Raw genomic sequence first — 9,022 nt, 5'->3', positions numbered from 1 at the left:
ATAAAGTCATTAGCTTACATTTGCTCCATTCTAATCTTCTTATTTTCTAATTATTTTCTTCAGTAAGCTTTTAGACCCCCTTTTTACATCTAGTCAGTTCTGCTTTTTAAGGCATTATTTTTCTCATTGGCTTTTTGGATCTCTTTTGCCATTTGGGTTTGTCCACTTTTTTAAGATGTTATTTTCTTCAGCATTTTTTTGGTTCCCTTTAGCAAGCAGATGACTCATTTTTCATGATTTACTTGCATCACTCTCATTTCTCTTCCCAATTTTTGTTCCATTTCTCTTACTTGGTTTTCAAAATCCTTTTTGAGCTCTTCCATGGCCTGAGACCAATTAATATTTTTCTTGGAGACTTTGGATGTGGGAGATTTGACTTTGTTGTCCTCTTCTGTTTATATATTTTGGTCCACCTTGTCACTAAAGTAAGTTTCTATAGTCTGAATATTTTTCCTGTTTTTGTTCATTTCCCAATCATTTATTTGACTTTTGAGCTCTTTGGCAAGGTAGTTCTCTGCTTTCAGTGAGGGTGGGGGTTGTACTGTTAGTTGTTTGAGTCTCCCACAATCTGTGGGTCTAGAGCTCCAGAAAGAGTCCTTGCCTCTGTCCCTGCTGCTGCTGTAGCAACCTCCCCCACCCCCTCTGCTGGCCCAGTGGACTTGAACCAGACCACTCTACTCTTTCACACAGGTCCAACAGGTTTTTTTCCACTGACCTTCCAATTTGTCCTTGACATTTTGGTTTTGTGAAGTCTGGAAACTGTCACAGGTGCCAGAGATTCAGTCCCCTGAGGCCTACTCAAGTCGTGTCTGTGCCAGGGTGGCACACCATGCTAGACTGTGCTCTCCTCCTAGCATAGCATGATAGATGCTTCCTGTCAACCTTCCAGGCTGTCTTAGAGTGAAGATTTGCTTTACACCATCATTGTATTGGTTCTGCAGCTGCAGAATTGGTTTAGACTCATTTTTACAGGTTTTTGGATGGTTTGGGGGGAGAGTTCCATCAAGTCTCTGCTTCTACTCTGCCATCTTGGCTCTGCCCCCTGAACAGTGATGTTTGAGTTATAAAGTTATTAAGAGTAGAGATTTCCTTCCTCTTTCACCAAACTAAAAGGCAAGAAGGCTTCTACTTCTTAGATTGTACATTCCATGTACATGTTTCTTCTTTCTTCTTATACTGTCTACATATAGGCATTCCAAAAGTTCATTCCTTAGTTCTCTAATATTTATCCTACATACCCCCTTGGAGCTCTACATTGGAAGACTATATGGTATAGAAAGAAGAGTAGAAGACCTCTAGAGGTAGAGGACCTGGGAGCTGTGTAACCTTGGTTAATTCCCTTAACTCCCAAGGTCTCACTTTCATCATCTATAAAATGAAGGGACCACTAGAAGGTCTTTGATACTCTTTCAGTCTCTAGATATATGATTCTATAAATATCCCCTTTATGAGAATGATACTTAGACTCATATCTGTAGCCCTGACACTTCTCCCTAGATAACGTCTTGTGTCTCCCAATGTAATGAGGCAATACAGTCATACACAGTTTCAATCTCAAATGATGAGCATTTCCAACTGGATATCTCACCATCATTTCCTAGCCCATCAATTCCCCCTGCTGCCCACACACTAAAGTTCTCCTCCTGACTTCCCCATTTTCACTAATAATTCAGAATGAAAAAAATCTATGAATTCTCTTTGAGTTTCCCCTCTCCCTAGCAACACAGTATCTAATGAGTTACCAAGATCTATTAACATTTGACTATGTGTTCATCCTTTGTTGCCAAAGAAGACCATGCCATCAGAGAAATAATGCACTTAACTTGGTTTTGAGTGAGGGAGGGCTGTACAGGTTACCAGCCTCACTTCTCCTCCAGAGCCATCTGAATCCAGTGACCAGATATTCATTGGCATGACTGGAGATGACCCAAGATGAGCCACTTAGGGTTAAGTGACTTGGCCAAGGCCATACAACTAGTGAGTGTCAAGTATCTGAGGTGAGATTTGAACTCAGGTCCTCCTGACTCCTATACTGGTGCTCTATTCACTGCAGCACCTAGCTGCCCTAATATTTGAGTACAATGTCCTTCACTACAATCACTATTATGCCTTCACGTGTGGTCTTTTTGACTCCATTTTCTCTCCTCACCAATATTTACTCTATGCCAGCACAACTTTGTTTTGTTTTGTTTTGTTTTTTTTACATCATCCCTTTCATCAGAGGAGGGAGAATAAGGATAATGGGAGGAATAACTGGACCACACAAGCATCAGTTAATGGAACTATAAACACTGTGATGAAAGAAAATTAGACGTTGGACAGATATGCTAGTTGTTTTCAAGTATTTAAAGAATTGTCATGTAGAAGAGAAATATCAACCTTTCTGCTTGACCTAGGAGAAGAAAAATAGTACTAAGGCTAGAAATTATAGAGTAAAAAGGAGTTAATTTAGGGGTCAGTCACTGATTGATTGATGGATTGAACAGTATACATTTATTAGGTGCCTCCAAGCGCTGGGTACGGTGTCCAGTGTTAAGACCACAAAGAAAAGCAAGAGATAATTCCTGCTTTCAAGGAGCTTACTGTTTAACGGAGGAAGACAACAGGCAAGCAATTTTGTACAAATAGGCTTTATATAGGATAAATTGAAAATAATAGAGGAAAGGCACTACACTTTTATGGGAGGAATAGGGAAAGTCTTCTGGAAGGCAGGATTTTAGCTGGGACATCTAGGAGGAGGATTACCATCTCCTATTCTACAAATGATCCTCATATATTCTTTGCTTCCCTGCTTGGCTTCAACTCTATAGAACAAGATACCTTTCCCAACATAAGTTCACACTTCTATATGTATCACCAGCTGTTTAGTCAAGCCTTGATTGATTCTACCTCCTTCACCCTCCTCTCCCCTCTGTGCAGAGGGCTGGAGGACAAGAGTACCAAACTTCTCCCAATCCTTTCCTTTACAGAGTGAAGAACTTGGATTTTCAGATTACTTTATATTTGCTGCCTTGCTTGGTTTCAGCTGTATGTAATAAGATGCCCCTATGCCTGGTCCTCCTTGGTATCCTGTCTTTTTTCTCCCTCTTTCCCCTTCCTACTTCCCTGCCTTCTTTTGAAGACTGTCTCTCTCCATTATATTATAAGCTCTTTAAGGGCAGAAAATGTCTTTTTAATAAATTGTATTCCTGGGCCTTAGTATAGGGCTTGGCATGGAATAAGCACTTATTACATATTTATTCATTTGAATATGTCCAGATCTCCAGCCACAACCTGGTTCCCCTGCTTCTTTTCCTCTGACAAGCTTCCAGGTTTTCAATATCTTTTATAAAATGTATGCCTACAACTAAGCCCAATTCTCTATATCTCTTCTGCCTAAGGTAGAGTATAGGAAATGATGGTGTTAGTATCAGAGAGAGGGCTAATGTTGCTGTCCAGGGTGAAGAGAAATTGAGGAATGTGATAGTTACAGAGTTATATTCCAAAGGAAATCTTTTCTCCTTTCAGATGCTGATGCTAATTGAATCATGCTCAGCTGATAGGATAGCTCCATTATTTTCTACCCATTTTTCTTCTAATATTTCAGAATCTTCCACATTAATAAGTTGTTTCTTGATCACCATGATTACGCATTTTTCCAGGAGACTGATGAATCCTACTAAAAGTGTTTTCATCCTCCTTACTTGGTGTTCGAAGAACTAGCAGATCAAATCAAGCTCATACCATGGACTCAGAACAACATAATAAACTCTACTGACATATGGAGAATATTGTTTTCCCTATTCCTCATTAAACAAAAAAAAAGAAAGAAAGAAAAAAGAAACTTTTCAACTTGGTGTTTAAAATTCTTCCTGATTTGGTTCTAGTTTACCTTCCCAGGTTTACATGATATGATTTCCCTTTGTGTACTATATATTCAAATCAAATCAGCAAGCATTTATTAAGCACTTACTTTGTGCCAGGTACTGTGATAGGTGCTGTGGATAGAAAGACAAAAGTATTCCCTGCTTTCAAGTACCTTACATTCTACTGAGAGTTACAATATTTGAACAACTATGTACATGCAAGAAATATATAGGGTAAACTGGAGATAATCTGAGAGAGAAGGAACTGGCATTACAGGACATAGTTTCTAAGTTCCAGGCCTATTGGCCTCTTGATCACTCCTGAACTCTGCTCCAACTCCTGCTTCCATACTTTTGTATGTCTTTTCCCCTTGTGCTTAAGATGGATTTTATCCTTTACCTCCATTTCTTGGAATTCCTAGTTTCATTCCAGGCTCATTTCTATTGCTATCTCCTAGGTAAGCTTTTCCTGATTTCCTTGGTGGCCAATGCTCTCTTCAAACTGTTTACATTGTCATGCATATGTTTATCTGTTTACATGCTGTATCATTGAACTGGAATATAAATGGAATGGTGCAGTGTACGTAAACTCATCCCCTACACTTTGTCTCTTTTGCTGGCTTAATGTTCATGTCATGTCTCTTAGCTATAGGTGAGATCCCAACGTTTCTATTCTAGACCTTATCCTCTTCTCTCTCCACACTCTCTCTTAGTGATTTCATCAGCTTCCCCTGGGTGTAATTACCAACTGTATACAGATGACTCTCAGATCTAAGCAGTCCTGCTCTTCCTCCTGAACATCAGTCATTGCCTATTGAACATTTCAAACTGGTTGTCCTTGGGCACATATTAGACTCAACATATAGAAAACTGAGCTTCTCTTTTCCCCCAAATGCTCACCTATTCCAAATTGTCCTATCTTTATGAAAGACAGCACCATCCTTCTAGTCTTTAAGCTTTATAATCTAAAGATTATTCTAGACTCTTCATTTTCACTCACCTCTACATCTCATCAACTGTCAAACCTTGGTGTGTCTACCTCCACAACATCTCTTGTATCTGTTATCTATTAAGGATACTGCTTTTATCCAAGACCCCTTCATCTCTTACCTAGATGATTACAACAACCTCCAGATGTCCTCTCTCATTGAAGTCTCTTTTTACATCAAAGCTGGTGCCAAGCCAAAGTGATTTTCCTTAAGGTAGTAAGTCTATCATTATTGAAGTAAGTAAAATATGTGATAGTAGGAACAAAATAGTTGTACACAGTGAGGAAGCATGGAGGGAACTGTTCTTATTAACAATACTTTTTTTTTTTGACTGAAATTAATGTCACTAGGTGTGATTCTTTCTCCTCCTCCCACACCACCCCAGAACATTCACCAGTTTGCACTGCCAGTGACTTTTGGCAATGTCTAAAAATGTAACTAAGCCTCAAAGAAGGAGGATATTGTGAAGGTCATTTCCAAAGAAGAGTCCAAATGCTTTGTATGCACTGACAATTTCCTTGCAATAAACACTTCTTCCCAAGGGAAGCACTTTAAATGAGGGGGAAAAGAAAAAAGAAACTCATGTGGATTGAAATTTCAAGTTCACTTGTTAAAAATTCAGTCTTATTATTTTTTCATTAGGCATATTATGGAGTAGAGAGAAAGTTATTGGGCATGATGAAAAGAGATTTGGTTATTATAAGTTCTGCCTCACATGCTCATTAACTGTTTGATCAGTAGGTATGGACCTCAGTTTCCTCATCCTTAAAATGTCAGTGTTGGATAAATGATTTCTTAGGACTCTTCCACCTCCAAATCTAAGATACTGAATCAGTTAACCTCCTTACTCCTCAATTTCCTAATATATGAAATAAGGGTACTAATATATGCACACTCTACTGCTTAGAGTTATTCTGAAGAAACCACTTTGTAAAACTCAAAGTCATTTTGAGACCATGGAAACATTTCTACATCTGGGTTCACCAAGAACTGACCTTAAATCTGTCCACAGAGACATCTATCTCTGTTGATCCTGGACAAGACACCTAACCTCTCTTTGTTTCAGTTTCCTCATCTGTAAAAATGGGAATAAGAATGCTTCAAACTTGTTGTAAGGATTAAATGAAGTAATAATTGCAATTGAAACAATGCTTGACACATACTAAGTGCTATGTAAATACTAGCTTTGGACAGTACTATTAGGAAGACATTTTTCTTCCTTTTTCTTATTTTGAGCAATATTCTGACTTTCTGAAACAGTTATACTTTTTTTCTAAATTCTTCCTGTTACCAAGAATAATAAGTAGACTTCAGCTTCCAGTTAAAAAGTCTTCATCGTTTGAAGACAATGATGCCTGGATCCTACTCCAACCCCACCTTGAATTTTGTTTTCTACAGGATAGCTGTAGAAATGTCCAAATGCAGATGAATTGAATTGGGGAGAGACTTGAGGGAGTGAGATCAACAAATAGCAAACTATTATAATAGTACAGGTATAAGTATCATATAAATCTAAAGAGAAGATTTTATCAAGGAGGGGAGGGTAAAGGACAGCTAAGAAGTGATGGGGGGCTACTTAATGATGTTGTCAATGTCAGAAGACAGAAGGGGGCACATACATACATACATGTATGTATGAATACATATGTGTATATATATATATGTGTATGTGTGTATACATATATATATGTATATATATATGGAAATATTTTCAAGGTATGAATAACAGAAATTGACCACTACATTGCATAAGGAGGGGGATGAGAGAATGAGAATTCAGAGATCATATCTAGGTTCATTAAAGGAAAGATAGATTAGGCCATAACTAGTGGGATAGATGTTTTAAATGTGTTATTCTAATTGTTGTCTGTTTTTTTCTTTTGTTTTTGAGAAAAGGAGAGACATCACCAAATTTGTAGGCAGTAGGAAAATAGCCACTAGAAAGGCAACAACTGACTAAGACTGAGAGATTAAAGATGATAGTAGGGATCAATCTACTGGAAAAGATGGGATGGAATAAGATTGTTTATAGGTATAGAAGAGTTTGGTATGGCAAGGAGAAGAGATCTGTGCTCAAGTGAATCTATAATGAAAGAGGACATAGTGTATATAAAGAATCAGAGTTTACAAAATGAGGGAGAGGAAGCTGTCAGTGAATGGCTTTATTTTTTCCCCATTGGTTTATGAATGAAAGTTCTCAGCTGAGAAGGTGCAGGGAGAGGGAAGCTTTGAGACTTTTGAAGACTGAAGGAAAGACATGGATGAGCTGCTGTAGTGTGTTGGTTAGTGAATTGGTTATGGACATTTAAAAGGATTGCTTTGCAACAGTGAGGGCCCAGTTGTGATTATGTCATATAAACTTCTAGTCAAAAAAACTTCGTTGTTTTCTCACAACGCTGGCAAAACCAAAGGTGGGAATCACTTAAGAAGGTTTTAGTCAGTCTCAGTCTCTTGTCTTGGTTAGACCCCTTCTCTTAAAATTATACTCTTAATAGTGTTTGCTGAGATATGATGCCATAAGGGGAAATACCTCGTGTCCTACTCCTCCAAGGAAAACATGAACAAAGAAGAGGAGATATAAGATCTTGACGCTGGAGGATGAGCCCAGAGAGCAAATTCACCATCTACATATTTTATTGTTCTCTTTTGTTGTGTTTTCGGTTTTATAGTTTTTAAGAATGCATACTACTCTAAAATAAAGTACAAAATGTACAGTTTTTCTAACATAAAAACACTTTAATGGCTCTGAAAAATCATACTATTGGTGTGGGAAAGTAAAATATTTTGGTCAGTCAAATTGAAGCACAAAGGAAAACACAGTCAAAAATGAAAAAAAAAAGAATGACAAAAACTGAAACCCTATTGCTGTAAAACAGCCTAATCAATCCACAGAAAACAAGCAAAGAACTTAAGGATGATCCGCAAGGTAAAAAAGATTATAATTAATTTCTTTCTAGTACGCTCTATCTAGGTTTGCCGAAATTGTAAGAATAATGAAAACAATTTTTAATAGTGCTTACCATTCTTATAAAGGAAAACAAAACTTCATAGGCTAGACAAAGTAAAATTTAACAAACTGAGTAGTAAAAAAACCTAATTTTTACTAATGGATCTCTTTTCCATTCAAGGTTTTGCTAAATTTATTCCAAAGAATTTCTGATAACCCTGTAAGTAACCCTGTAATATTTTCATCAGGTTGTAATGAATACTCCACTCCCATAAAAAAATAAATAATGATTTGAGAATTTTTAATTCATGTGGGTTATTGTCTTAACCCTATTGAGGCAAGGATGAACTCTGATAACCATATCAATATGCTGAAGATCATAATTGCTCCTAAACTACAAGAATTCCCAAATGCAGATGCAATATTGCAATACGAACTTGTACCATGACACATATCACAGAAGGTTAAGAAATTTATATAAGAGATGGAATTTAATGTTCTTTAGTGGACTGGAAACATCTAATTTATATCACATTGAAAACTTGTGGACCAGCAAAGAAGTTAAATCTAGAAAAGTGAACTCTTCTCAAATGTATGTTTGATATCCAATGTGAAAAAAGTGAAAACAATGTGGACTCATGACGGAGAATTCAATTATATATCCAAATCTTATGAGCTCAAAGGCAAATAATATGAAGCAAATAATTGCAGCAAAATTAAAGAAAAAGTCATGTTATTTTTAAAATAAAATAATTGTCAGATTTATTTTATAACAGGGCATTTAATTATTTTACTTTACCTCAGCTGATTTTCAATTGTAGCCGACCAACATGAACTGGGCTGTAGTGAGAAGTGGAATATTTTCCTCCATAGATTTGTCTGAGTGGAGGCTGGACAACCAGCTTCTAAAGTATGTATCCCAGTGATATCTAAGTGAGCTTTCGTTTCACATATGAGTTGGACTAGGTGGCCTCTGAAGTTCCTTCCAACTCTTAACTTCAATGCTACTGTGATTCTTGATTCCCAACATGGTTTCATAGACTGCATTGGGGTGAAGGGGAGAAGGAAGGTATCCCTAGTGATGTTTCAGTTGATATTGTATTACTATGTTTTTAAAAGAGTTTCCTCAGTTCTTCGCATCAATGCAAGGATCTACAAGGATCTCCAAAAGACTCATGATGGAAAATGCTATCCACATCCAAAAAATAGCTTTGGAGTGTGACTGCAGATTGAAGCAAACT

The sequence above is a fragment of the Notamacropus eugenii genome, chromosome 1, assembly GCF_028372415.1.
Source record: "Notamacropus eugenii isolate mMacEug1 chromosome 1, mMacEug1.pri_v2, whole genome shotgun sequence".
In the NCBI taxonomy this organism is placed as follows: Eukaryota; Metazoa; Chordata; class Mammalia; order Diprotodontia; family Macropodidae; genus Notamacropus; species Notamacropus eugenii.
This window is presented reverse-complemented; position numbering follows the sequence as displayed.